The sequence below is a fragment of the Pagrus pagrus genome (assembly GCF_965226575.1).
Source record: "Pagrus pagrus genome assembly, chromosome: 1".
Classification (NCBI taxonomy): domain Eukaryota; kingdom Metazoa; phylum Chordata; class Actinopteri; order Spariformes; family Sparidae; genus Pagrus; species Pagrus pagrus.
The window spans coordinates 2,529,845-2,542,279 of NC_140185.1; the positions used below are offsets into that span (position 1 = coordinate 2,529,845).

Below are 12,435 nucleotides of genomic sequence, written 5' to 3' on the forward strand. Positions count from 1 at the left end.
TAGGGAATATCATTAGAAAACACTTAATTAATTGTCATTGTTATGCAGATGATACACAATTATACTTATCCATTAAGCCAGATGACACTAATCAGTTAATCAGCTAAACTTCAGGCATCTATTAAGGACATGAAAACCTGGACGACCTGCAATTTTCTGCTTCTAAGCTCAGACAAAACAGAAGTCTGGGCCCTAAACATCTTAGAGAGACATTATCTAATGATATAGCTACTCTGGATGGCATTACTCTGGCCTCCAGCACCACAGTAAGGAATCTGGGGGTTATTTTTGCAGAGAAATTAGTCCACGCTTTATTACCTCTGCCGGGGGATTTCCCATGATGCACTGAGCTCCTCTCAATTTCTCTCTATCTGTACACATTTATGTCTCATTAATGCATGTTATTGACTTGGCTTTTCCCCAGAGTCTCTGTGCTCTCTTGTCTTGCAGGTTCCAATGGATGGTGGTCCTGCTGCTGTGGCCCTGTCTGAGTCTTACTACCGTCACCGTTATTATTATTATTATTATTATTATTATTAGTATTATTATTAGTATTATTAATAAATATACCTCAATAAGTAAAGCTATTATTACTGTTGTGGCTTCTGTCACCCCCACATCTCTCCCACTGTTTCTTCCCCTTCCCTCCCTCCCTCCATCCCTCACCCCCTCCCCCTCTCTCCCTTTCTCTCCCTCAATCTTTCTCTCCTTCTCCTTCTCTCTTTCCCTCTCTCTCTCTCAACCCAACTGGTCTAGGCAGATGGCCGCCAACCATTGAGTCCAATTCTGCTCCAAGGTTTCTGCCTGTCAAAAAGCAGTATTTTTCTCACCACTTGCTCATGGAGGAAATATTGGGTCTCAGTAAATAAATTAAAGAAAGAGTCTGGCCTAGACCTGCTTAATTTGGAAAGTGTAATTACATGACTTTTGTTGTGAATTGGCGCTATACAAATAAAGACTGATTGATTGATTGATTGATTGATTGATTGATTGATGTACTGTATCTCCTGTAAGCCTAAGATCTCTAACACCATGTATAAATTAAATAGCCTAACTAGATGAGGTGAATATTAAATTAGTAACCAAAAGAGCAAACTGTTTGTTTTTTTGACCCAAATCTTGGCTTCCTGGTTTCCTCTATTACAGCATCAGCCTATCCAGTGTTTCTCTCACAGTCGTTTCATAGGAAATTCTTCACTTCTTACTTCTAGCCCACTGACATTCCTGTGCTTCGATGGGCGCTTGGAATCTCAATTTTGAGCCCATGTACTGAACAGAAAGTGTAGCAGGAAAGTGCATTGCATACCTGATGCCAGCAACCTGTAGTTTCTTCCTCACTGGAGCAAATCATTTGTACTTCTCAACGTATAAGATTTGAACTTCTCAAAATAAATAGCGATCCGTCTCCTGTTGAAAAGAAGTTGTTATTTTTTGTTCTCTGTTGGTAATCACTGGACTTCACGATTATAGACCTTGTTCTGGAAGTTTGGTGTAGAGATGTGATGCGCTCTTTTAGTTTGCAAAATAGAATCCCTCTGAATATCCAGGCCCAGGATCTCCAGCATAAAACGTTGTACAAATGCCACTGTGACATCCTTTTCCACAACCTCCAGCATGCCAAAAATCAGCAGAATGGACTGTTGGCTTTTTTTTCTCCCCAGGTAATCCACCTTCATTTCCAGAGCCTCTTCTGTTTGAGCAGCCCTGTGATCTTCTTATCAGCATCCACTATATTATCCTTGGTGGCACTGACTCTGGAACTTTGAACTGAGCCAATCTGTTCAATGAGTGCATTCATTAAGGAATGTATACCGTAATTTCTGGACTATAAGCCTCTACTTTTTCACACGCTTTGAACCCTGCGGCCTAAACAATGATGCGGCTAATCCATAGATTTTTACGGGCTAACGGCCTCCAGGGGGCGCTCTAGCAGGAAGCGCAAGAGCGAGACAGACAGGTGGAAGAGATAATGCGCCGAGGAAGACGCTAGTTTGATCGTGTTTTGAACAGTCATTTTGCGCATCATGCACACACCCCACAAATTCGCCTCGAGACGAAAGTGACATTGAGAGGGACAACGAAAGAGAGACTGAGAAAGTGTGTGACGAAGTCATTCTGAGGCTGTTCAACTCCGACACTGAAGAAGACGACTTCAGTGGTTTTGGTGCGCAGGAGGAAGATAAAGATAGCGATCAATGACTTTTCTGGCAGGCTGGTTATTTTTTTAACCAGCCGTGTTACTGCCGTTTTACTGCCGTGTTACAGGCGCTGTTCGGAACAAAGCATTTATTTAATTAAAAATTTAAAAAATCTTTCTGTGTAAATATCTCATGTAACAACATGGACACCTGCGGCTTATAGACAAGTGCGGCCTATATATGTACACTTTTTTTTTCTTTTTAAATTTAGTTGGTGCGGCTTATATTCAGGTGCGCTCAATAGTCCGGAAATTACGGCAAGTTCATTTTTCCATTTACTGCCTACCATAACATTTCATATCGCCCTCTGCCATTATTGCAGGTAAAACAACCAGGTGCAAACAGTCAGTGGGATTAGTGGTGTTGGGTACAAAGGTAGGGCAGGTTTGGTTATTAGCAATTAATAATTCTAATTATTAAATTAAAAATACAAATTATTAATTTAAATGAATAATAGGGGTGGGCAAGAATGATGTAGAAAAATGTTGATACTATCAATACTACGTACTCTAGTATTCAAGTGTCATTGAATGATACAAAGGGATCGATTTCAATTTCACTTTTCTAAGTTGTGCTCATTTATTTATATTTCATCAACAAGTAGAGCTGTCTAAAAACGTTCCACCCACATGTCAGCCTTCCCTTTTCTTCTCCACTGCTCTACTCTGCTGTTGTTGTGTTGTGTGCATAATTCACACGTAATGCACGTGCAGCCTGCCCCTGTGCGCACCCTGACCACCAGTTTCATCCGACATGTAGTGATGGCTACACGAAAGAGGAGCTTCATTTGGAGGATGTAGTCACCGATAATGGAGCCAATATGGTTTCTGCAGTGAGCAAAGGGAGCATTATCCATATTTTGCAAACATTTTAAATTTAGTGGTAAAAGACCTGATTTGCTTCACATCCAGCAGCAATGCAGTACTATAGTAGCTTTCTCTCACCACAGCACTAGAGCAGCAGAGAAGCTCAAAGAAATTCAGAAACAGCTGAAGATTCCAGAACACAAACTGATACTATCAGTTGAAACAAAGTGGAACTGTCTGAGAGATTGTGTGAGTAGAACGCAGCTGTTACCACAGTACTCTGTCTTCTAGAAAAGAGCTCACTTTGCTTAAATGAGGAAGACTGGTCCATGATCAGTCTCTCCATCACTGCCCTGAGATCCTTTGAAGAAGTAACAAGAGAGATATCAACTGAAAATCATGTTTCAGTTTCAAGTGATACCCCTTGTGTCATTAGTTCTGAGAGCAACTGCATCTTATGAGCGACAAGGTAGCATGCTGGCTACTGAGCTTTCAGTGCAATGCCATCGTCCACTTTTATGGTCTTTCTGTCAGCACCTTTCTTGACACAAGATTTAAAAACCTTGGGTTTCGTGACATGGCAAATGTTGAACCTATGAAAGGGCGACCTCAGCCACTTCAGTGTCAGCTCCTGAGGCTATCTTAAGCTCTGTCTAAAGTTTTGCCTCAAGCTCTGCCTCAAGCTGTGCCTCAGCTCCTGTAATTACCTCAAGCTTCCCTGCAGGGGCTGCTGTATCCCCACCTGCAACAAAAGGTGGGATATGGGCAGAGTTTGACACTCAAGTGCTTGCATCTCAGCAGCATTGCACAAGTGGAACTGATGTCCTAATTGAAATGCGCCAGTTCTCAGAAGGTGATCTACGTGATCAAGACCCACTACTTTGGTGGAAAAAGAATGACCAAACATTCCCCTCTCTAAGCAAGGTTGCCAACAAATACGTAGGAATCATTGCAACATCTGTGCCTGCAGAAAGGATTTTCTCAAAGGCAGGACAATTAGTAGGCCAGAGAAGAGGTGCAATGAAAGCAAAAAATGTAAACATCTTATTGTTTTTGAATAAAAACCTCTAATTCAGTGGTTCTCATCGGGATGGCCAGAGCCCAAAAGGGAGCCTCAGAAATCTTTAAGGTGGGCATGCTCGGCTTTCTATCAAAAACTGGTTACTGATTGTGATAGTGTCCTTTTGTTGACACAGTACATTTATGATGTTCTTTCAAGCAAGTGAAGAGGCACAACCTGGAAGGTTGCATGAAACGCATGTTTCAGTGAAGAGCCTAATGGTACCTTCAAGTAGGATTGTGTTTACGAGATTCACACAGCAACCCACTAATTCGCTATTCACAAGTTTATCTGGTAATTCAATGAAAGATTTGAGTTTGCAAATGTATGTTAATGTTACACCGACAGAAATGACTGAGTTCATTCTAGCGAAACACATTTTATTTCCTGTTGGAAATATGAAAGTAAACATTTGGTCAGAAACGATCTCTTCAGTGGCGTTCATACACTCATTCATCCCATACTATTACTTCTTCTACTCTTTTACTGAGCTATGGATATTCTACCCAAATGTGTAGCACGCCCTCTGCTGACCAGGTTGTTTTTAGCAGCCTAAACACGCTTCTCAGTAGGAAAACCTAACAACAGAATAGTACAGTTAAAAGACAAAGCAATGATTCTGAGGCCTTAGCTTTCACTGCATCAAAAAATAAGGGGGAGCTAATATTTTATAGTCTTTAGAAATACCTAGTGCAACACTTTCCCCTGCCTTCCCTGAACATTAGTCAGTGGCCCACTGTTTCAACAGACCTCTACCTTCCAAGGCTTCCAAAAGGTCCTAGTCTCTGTAACCTGAGTCTCTGTTACCTTACAGTCTCTCTGTACCCAGGTTGGTTGGACTAACGTGTCATAACTCAGTACCACAGGTCACTGTCTCAGTCTCTGAGGTTGCTGTCTCACTTGTGGCAAGTCATTGTCTGAGTCTGGGATGTCTACCTCCTCGCTGTTATGACTGTCTGAGGTGCATACAGGTCTTTGAAGCTGTAGTGGCACATCCCCTTCTGACTGGCAGTGTAGTGGCACATCCTCTTTTGACTGACATTGTAGACTCTGACTGGACCAGAAGGGCTCAGCATGTGGATTCAACAAGGACTGCTTCCGTTGGTCTGCCCTGCTAGTGTCCTGATGCCACTGGTAGGTACCCTCGTTGTCATCATCTGAGTTGCTGTCAGACTCTGGCTGCTGCCGTTGTTTGCAATGCGGCCCCATCTTTTTCTTTGCAGGGTTCTGTGAGTCTCTCTGTGGCTGAGGAGTCTTGACTGACGGCAGCTCGAGGGGTAAGTGGTCGCACGGCAGCAGGAGGTTTCTGTGAACCACTCGTGCCTCCTGTTCCCTATTTTCTTGGCTTACCTGGTAGACTGGGCTGTCATTACCTTTCCTCTCCTTCACCTTGTAGACCCGATTCTCCCAGTAAGACTGGATCTTTCCAGGACCACCCCTGGGAGTGAGGTTTCGGGTGAGGACTCAATCGCCTGGTTGAACGTCTCTACCCTGCACCTTTTTGTCATAGTGGGCCTTTCCACGCGCTGTTCCCTTCTCCACGTTTCTGGCAGCAATCTGGTATGCCTCTTGCATTCTCTTTTTCCAATGGCTCACATAGTCGTCGTAGCTCCCATGGGCCTTGTCTCTTTTGAGATTGAACAGCAGATCAATTGGCAGGCGAGAGGAACGTCCAAAGATGAGGTGATAAGGTTATGCACCTTATCACCTCATTCACCCATTGTCTCATTCTTTGTGCAGTTATATGCGTGGACAACTTTAGCCAAGGACTCTTTCCAATCTTCCTTCTCTTTTTCCTCCAGGGTGCACAACATGGACAGCAGCGTACGGTTGAATCTCTCTACCTACCCATTTCCCTGTGGGTGGTAGGGTGTGGTGTGTGAACCCTGAATGCGAAAGTAATGATTCTGATGAGAGTTTCTTCAGCCTAGCCATCAGTCTGTTCTCAAACTCTCTTCCCATATCATGATGCAACTTGCATGGGAAGCCGAACTTGAGGGCGAAGTCGTTGAAGATCTTATCAGCCACTGTTTTCGCAGATTTGTTCCTTGTAACATAGGCCTGTGCAAACCTTGTGAAATGGTCCACAACCACCAGGATGTACTCGTAGCAATGCTTGCACTTATCCAAATGAAGAAAGTCTATTGAAACTAACTGGAGTAGATAGGTAGTCTGGACCGGAATCAAGGGTGCACGGGTCTGTCTACTTGGTTTCTTCTTCTTTAGACACTCAAGGGTCCTCTCCACCCCCAAATGGCCCATTTCCTGGTGCAGCTCTTTGAAAACCAGCGGATGGTAGGTCATGGGGATAACCAGCTGTTCTCGTTGGGAGGTTCTACGGCACGGGACACCATCCTCATCCACACAGATCTTTCGGCATTGTATCAGCAGTGTAGCCACTGCAGGGTTTTCAGCTTTCACCTCAGTTCTGCTCGGTCTTCTGTTCTGGATTTTATACCAGAGGACTCAAGACAGGATTTCATCCTCTTCCTGAGCCTTGCAAATTTGTGCTGGAGCAAGAGGCTGGCCAGTACTGCCAACCCCACAGTCTTTTACAAGGCTCAAAGCACTGATATGAACCACTCCAACTCCCTGGCAAGGGTCTTTCCTTTCCACTGTCACGCTCTCAATAGACGCACAAATTGTCTCATACTTACTTCTGCAGTACAGCTGTTCATGTAGTCCTCAATGTCCACAGGCATCCGAGACAGCACATCGGCATCTGAGTTGTTTTTTCCAGGACGATAGTGTATGGTGAAGTTACAGTCGGCCAGTTCCACCACCCATCTGTACCCGGTGGCATTGAGTTTTGCCGAGTACATATGTCAACGGGTTGTTGTCAGTGTACAACACGAATGACGAGGCATGGTACAGGTAATCACGGAAATGTTCACATATGGCCCATTTCAACGATATCACTCTCATCTTTCCTTGCTGACGCTGATACAACACAGCACCCAACCCATCCTGGGACGCATTACAATGAAGCACGAAGGGCTGGTCAAGGTCTGGGTACCCGAGGACAGGGGGCTCTGTGAGTGCATCAATCAGCTGGTTCAACACTTCCTGGTGTGAGCTGGTCTGCTGTATGGGCGTGCGTGACAGTAAGTGGCCTTTCTGTGTCTTTCTTGTTTTTTTATCTCTCTCTGTCTGGGTATGGGTCTGGGGGAGGTTCCTCAGGGTTGGAGACAGTCAGTAAGTTGTACAGTGGTTTTGCCTTGCAGGAAAAGTTTGGGATGAAGGGGCGGTAAATGGAAAGGAACCCCAGTATCTAGCATAGATCTCCGGCGGTTGTAGGTGTTCTCACCTTCAAAGCCTTCACAGGTGCAACCCCCGCAGGGTCCATAGTATAACCCTCTCCTGTCACCATCTTGCACAGGAACCTCACACTGCACTTGAACAGCTCACATTTCTTCGGAGTCAGCTTCACACCATAACCCTTATAGCACTGGAGGACAAGGCGGATGTGCTCCAGGTGTTCTTCAAAGCTGCTGCTGTGCACTAGGTTGTCGTCCAGGTATGGGAGGCAAATTGTGTCTCTCAGGCCAGCCAAGCAGTGTTCCATGCTCCTCTGCACTCAAACCAAAGGGTATGCGTACCCATTCGTAGAGCCCCCAAGGCTTGATGAAAGCTGTTAATGGCCAGCTCTCTTCGTCCAGGAAGCCCTGGTGGTACGCTTTACCTTGGTCTAATACAGAAAACCATGTGCTCCCCCCCAGTGAATCCAGCATGTCCTGGATCCTTGGTGTAGCGCCTGTAGTCTTAACTGGCTAGTAACAACAATAACACTACATTCAGCTAGGTTCGATAGAGTTGGTAGTAGTGAAACAATTTATTGTCACAGTAGTAAACATTGCAAAAATGAAACAAAACACAAAAAATAGAGCTCTCTGTATTTAAAGAAAATAATAAAAAAATAAAAAGTTCAAAGAAAATTGTCCATCCTTCTATTGAAGGTCAGAGTTCAATGTTCAATTGTGTTTATGTTCTGTGTAATGTTCAGTCCAAATGTTCTTACTACCCGGGTAGATTTGTGTATGTGTTCTTATCTGTGTGAAGTGAAACGATATCTCGGCTCCTCGGATTGGGTCTACAGCTGGCCAGGCTGGACCCGCTCCGTCTAAATCTCTCGCTGGATTGGCTCGCCACCGAAACCTCCTGTCTCGGAATTCTGGATCTGGGGTCCTAATCCGTCGAAGCACAAAAAACCAGTCTACACAAAGAGTGTAGAACAAATAATCATTACTTCCTATTCAACTGACATCCTTCTACTTTCACTTTCACTCTACTTCTTCACACTTATACCCAAATAAAGGATACACAGTATTTAAATGCTTTAAATGAGACTGCATATATTTTTACAGTGCTGTCTAAGCATGTTTACCATGACTATTGTTTATCATGAACTTAAATATTAACATAAATTACCTTATTTATTTTAATAAAGCTATATTCATATTTATAAACCGCTCAATAAATCAGAATTTACATTTTTAACACAGTATTTATCTTTTAACCATAGCATTTTATCTCTTTTTAACCATAAAGTTACAGTATAAACTCTAAACAGTATGAATTATTTTGAGTAGAATACATATTAAACCAATTGTAGTGCAAAAACACTCAACACATTAATTCCAATGACCAGAAAAATAATTAACATGACCTGGTATCATTTAACCACACTTCTGTACCATAGCTGCATGTATTTCTCGTCATGACTCTCAGTAAAGCTCATTAGCTTGACCAGCTAGTACCACATTAGCTTAGATAGCTTCACCATTAGCATTTACATCACATTCAACAGGTAACACCTGGAATTAGCATAGCGGCGGTTAGCCGCGATTAGCTTAGAGCGCTTAGCGTTAGCTTCGCGCTAGTCACTAGCAATCTTTTTACAGCTCGCTTTCAATGCACACATTAATACAGCAGGTCTACCGGAGCAGGTCTAAAACATCAACAAAACATATCATGGACTTAGCATGGACTCCGACTGGTTTTTATGAACTCACTTCAGTCATAGGAATTCTCTCTATCAATGCTAATACCCACAACTAGCCTGAGGCTTGCTAAGCAACATAGCATTTTCTTACCGGAGTTCTCTGGGACACTTAACACGGTGAACTCGGTCTCCCTCTCCTTCACACAAACTCGTAACGACACTTCTTAATGAACAGAAGACTTATGAAGGTTTTGCTCGAGAGTTACTGATGTTTTATCGTGGTTTTGTTCACTTTACATACCCCGGTCCTTCTGCTCGGTACATGTGCGACCGCTCTGCTCGGTGTCTCAGCTTGGTCTAAAATGACGGACGGGTAAGACTGTGCAGGTCACAGGTCACGTCGAGATCACGTTCAACGCGTCCATGGTTACTCGTAGGGTGAGGGTGCCACCATGTGGGCAAACGGGGGTACTGTATTTAAACTACAAATACTGGTTTAGTAACCATGTGGGTTACATTGGTATCGGACGGCGGTCAGGAAATGACTTGCGGTTGAGTTCTCTGAAGTCACAACAGAGGCGGAGGCCGCCGTCCTTCTTGCATACGCATGCCTCGACGATGAATATAGAGACCGGGGTACAGCGCAGTCTGTCTTTCTATGGGGAAATCCTCCTTCTGCAAGGATGAGAGGCTGGATTGTGCAGCATCTCCTCTGGATCCGGAATGTGTTTGGTAACAGTCTGTAGCTCGTTCAGCGGGGTTCAAGACTGTGGCCTAGGCGAAGGTAGAAATCCAAACATTTGGTTGCTCCCTTTTTGTAACTGCTGCACAAGAGAAAGTTGATGCTTTCAGCAACACATTACGATGGGACTACCGTGAGTTGCGGCTTTCAGCTTTACTTAAACTCTCCGTGCATCAGGCTGTTGTGCTGGAAGTGACAGTGTGTTCAGGTGCACTTTGGAAGAAGGGAGTTTCAAACCTGGGGAAATGTGGCAAACACGTGTGACCTACTGGACACTGGGTTTGGCGCAATTTCCTTTGTTCCTTCCTTAGGCTTTGGTTTGCATGCAGGCCTCTCTATTGTTAGGACCATGTGGTGAGGTCCTAACAGCATGGATTCTTCAGGTCGTAAAATCAAACTCAAAACTACCCTATTCAGTCCAGTGTTAACAGGTTCTGTGTGAAAAAGTTTCAGTAAAAAAGCCTCCATTCTTATGAATCAAAGTGATTATGGCAGTTTGCATACTGTGTGTAAGAGAACCCCCCTATACTGCATCCTTAAAGAGTCTAAGTAGTCTTGGGGCAAGTAGATCAGCTAAAGCATTGTAAAATTTGGGAGATTTTGAGATTTCCCTCTATGTAAGTCTCCGATGGCCCTTTTAACCCCTTCTAATGAAATGTCCACAAAAATGTTCCTCATCTGAGGAAGGTTGGACATAACACCAGATTATATGGATTTTATGTCTTGATGATCAGAATTGTGTGATTTACAGAGGTCTTGATAAAACGTGTTAAATATCGCATTGAAATTTGTCTCCTCTGTCTTCAGGTCACCTCTGCTGTTCTGTACTGCTGATGTCATTGATTGAGTATATTGCTGCTTTGCTCTCTGCGCCAGAAATCTCTGTGTTCTTTCCCCTTGTTGATAATATTTTGGTTTAGTTCTGAATAATGCATGTTCAAGTTTCTTATTCAATATGGAGTTAAGTTAGGTTACTTTTAGTTTGTTTAGTTTAAGAAGGATGAAGTGGTTACATTGGGAAGAGTGTATATTCTCCAGCATTTTTATTCCCACCTCCAGCAATAACCAGCAATGCCCAAACGTAACTGAATGGCCTTTAAGAGTTCAATACCAGCACTGAATCTAGTTCAATAAATGAAGCTTAGCGTTAGTTCATGCAGGACACGGAAGCCATATGCCCTAGCTGTAATCAGATGACAGCCTGCCGTATGAATCATTGGTCTCACACCAATCACAGCTATACTCACCACAAGGCCATGGTCCACTAAAATATGGCTCCCTCCTCACTCATAACCACTCCTGCTCAAAATCTGCCACACACTGCTGCTGCTGGAAAGCTTGCTGCCAGCACCCCAGCCTCCACCTTTTTTTTTAAAGTAGAGTCCTGTCAGGGCCCAAGGTTAAAATACAGTATTATAACAGTTTAAGTATTGTTCTCCTTATGGCTCAAACTTGTACACCCTGGGGGATTTTCTGCACTGCGCTCCCTGTTTTGGCTTAGCATGCTGCTTGGTCAAAACAGGGAGCATCTTAAGAGCAGAGCCATCAGTGGCAAGCGTAACTGTATTCCATTTGTTGCAATAAATGGTTAAACCTATGACGAGAGTGTTCCTTACTGAACCACGGATGCCCAGTCTTGTGCTGTAAGGAAGTCCGCTGCTGTGTCCAGTGAGGTGAAGGTGTGGGCTTCCTTTGCTGCTGAAGCACATCTTGAGAAAGATCCTGAAAGAAGGAGATCATGTTGCCCTGCCACTCTACTCTCCACCTCCAACAGACAGCTCAAATGATGGCTTCTCTAGCATAGAATCAGAAAGCAGACCAGGAAGTGTCAACTGCATCCGTCGCAACGCTTCCGGCCAATGCAATTGGCCTGTTCTAATTCACATCCTGAACCACGTCGAGGCCAAGTTGTTCAGCAAATATAGCAAGCTCAAAGCCATTTCCTGTTTTTCAGCATCTTCGGGTATGACTTTCACACAAACATTATTGCACTTCCCTGCATCCTCTCAGTACGTAACTTTCTCCTGGAGCTTTATTGAGTTTGACATGGTGGAGTCTATGATATCACCTCAGCTATTGCTAACATCCTCCAGGTTAGAAATCCTGGTTTCACCTTTCGGACCTTCTTGCTCCTAGTTTCTCTACAGTGGACTGTCGTTTTTCCAGACCTGTTTTCATGCTACTCAAGTCTGCTGCAATCCCTTGCAAAAGACCTTTGATGCTGGTAAGCTCAGCTTTAGTGTAGTCGGCAGCCACTGGTCAGCTATCTGTCACGTCCATGTTGTCCTCCGTCATGTCCGTCATGTGCTTTGACATATCTGCTTAATAATGCTAACTGACACTAATTTAGCTACATTTAATCCAGTTTTCTGGCAATGACATGGGGGTAGGGTAGCTCAACTAAACAGAGCAGAAGGCCATGTGGCCATGCTGGTCTCTCACCTCAATGGAAGTCCCTTAGCTCCTGTAAGGAAGAGGGCAGTGGGTGATGTGTGTGCACGAATAAACTATGGTTGAGCAGCAGGCCACTGCCAGTGACTTATTTCACTTTTTTTTTCTTTTCATGAGGTTTGTAGTTCTTTATGGACCCCAGAATGATGGATATCATTTTCCCATAGTATCCCCATATGAGAAGCAGGGGCAGTACAGGCACACTGGATGCGTGTGCAGCGCTGCTGCGTGGCATT

At 44.0% G+C, this 12,435-nt stretch overlaps 1 long non-coding RNA gene across 1 annotated transcript; it reads right to left on the reverse strand.

Moving 5' to 3' along the window:
- Positions 1 to 7,872: 7,872 nt before the first annotated feature.
- On the reverse strand, positions 7,873 to 9,512 carry LOC311260362. Its single transcript, XR_014623004.1, has 2 exons — positions 9,158 to 9,512; positions 7,873 to 8,277 (listed from the first exon to the last, which is right to left on the reverse strand). It is a non-coding gene; the product is annotated as an uncharacterized lncRNA (long non-coding RNA).
- Between the last annotated feature and the right edge of the window lie 2,923 nt (positions 9,513 to 12,435).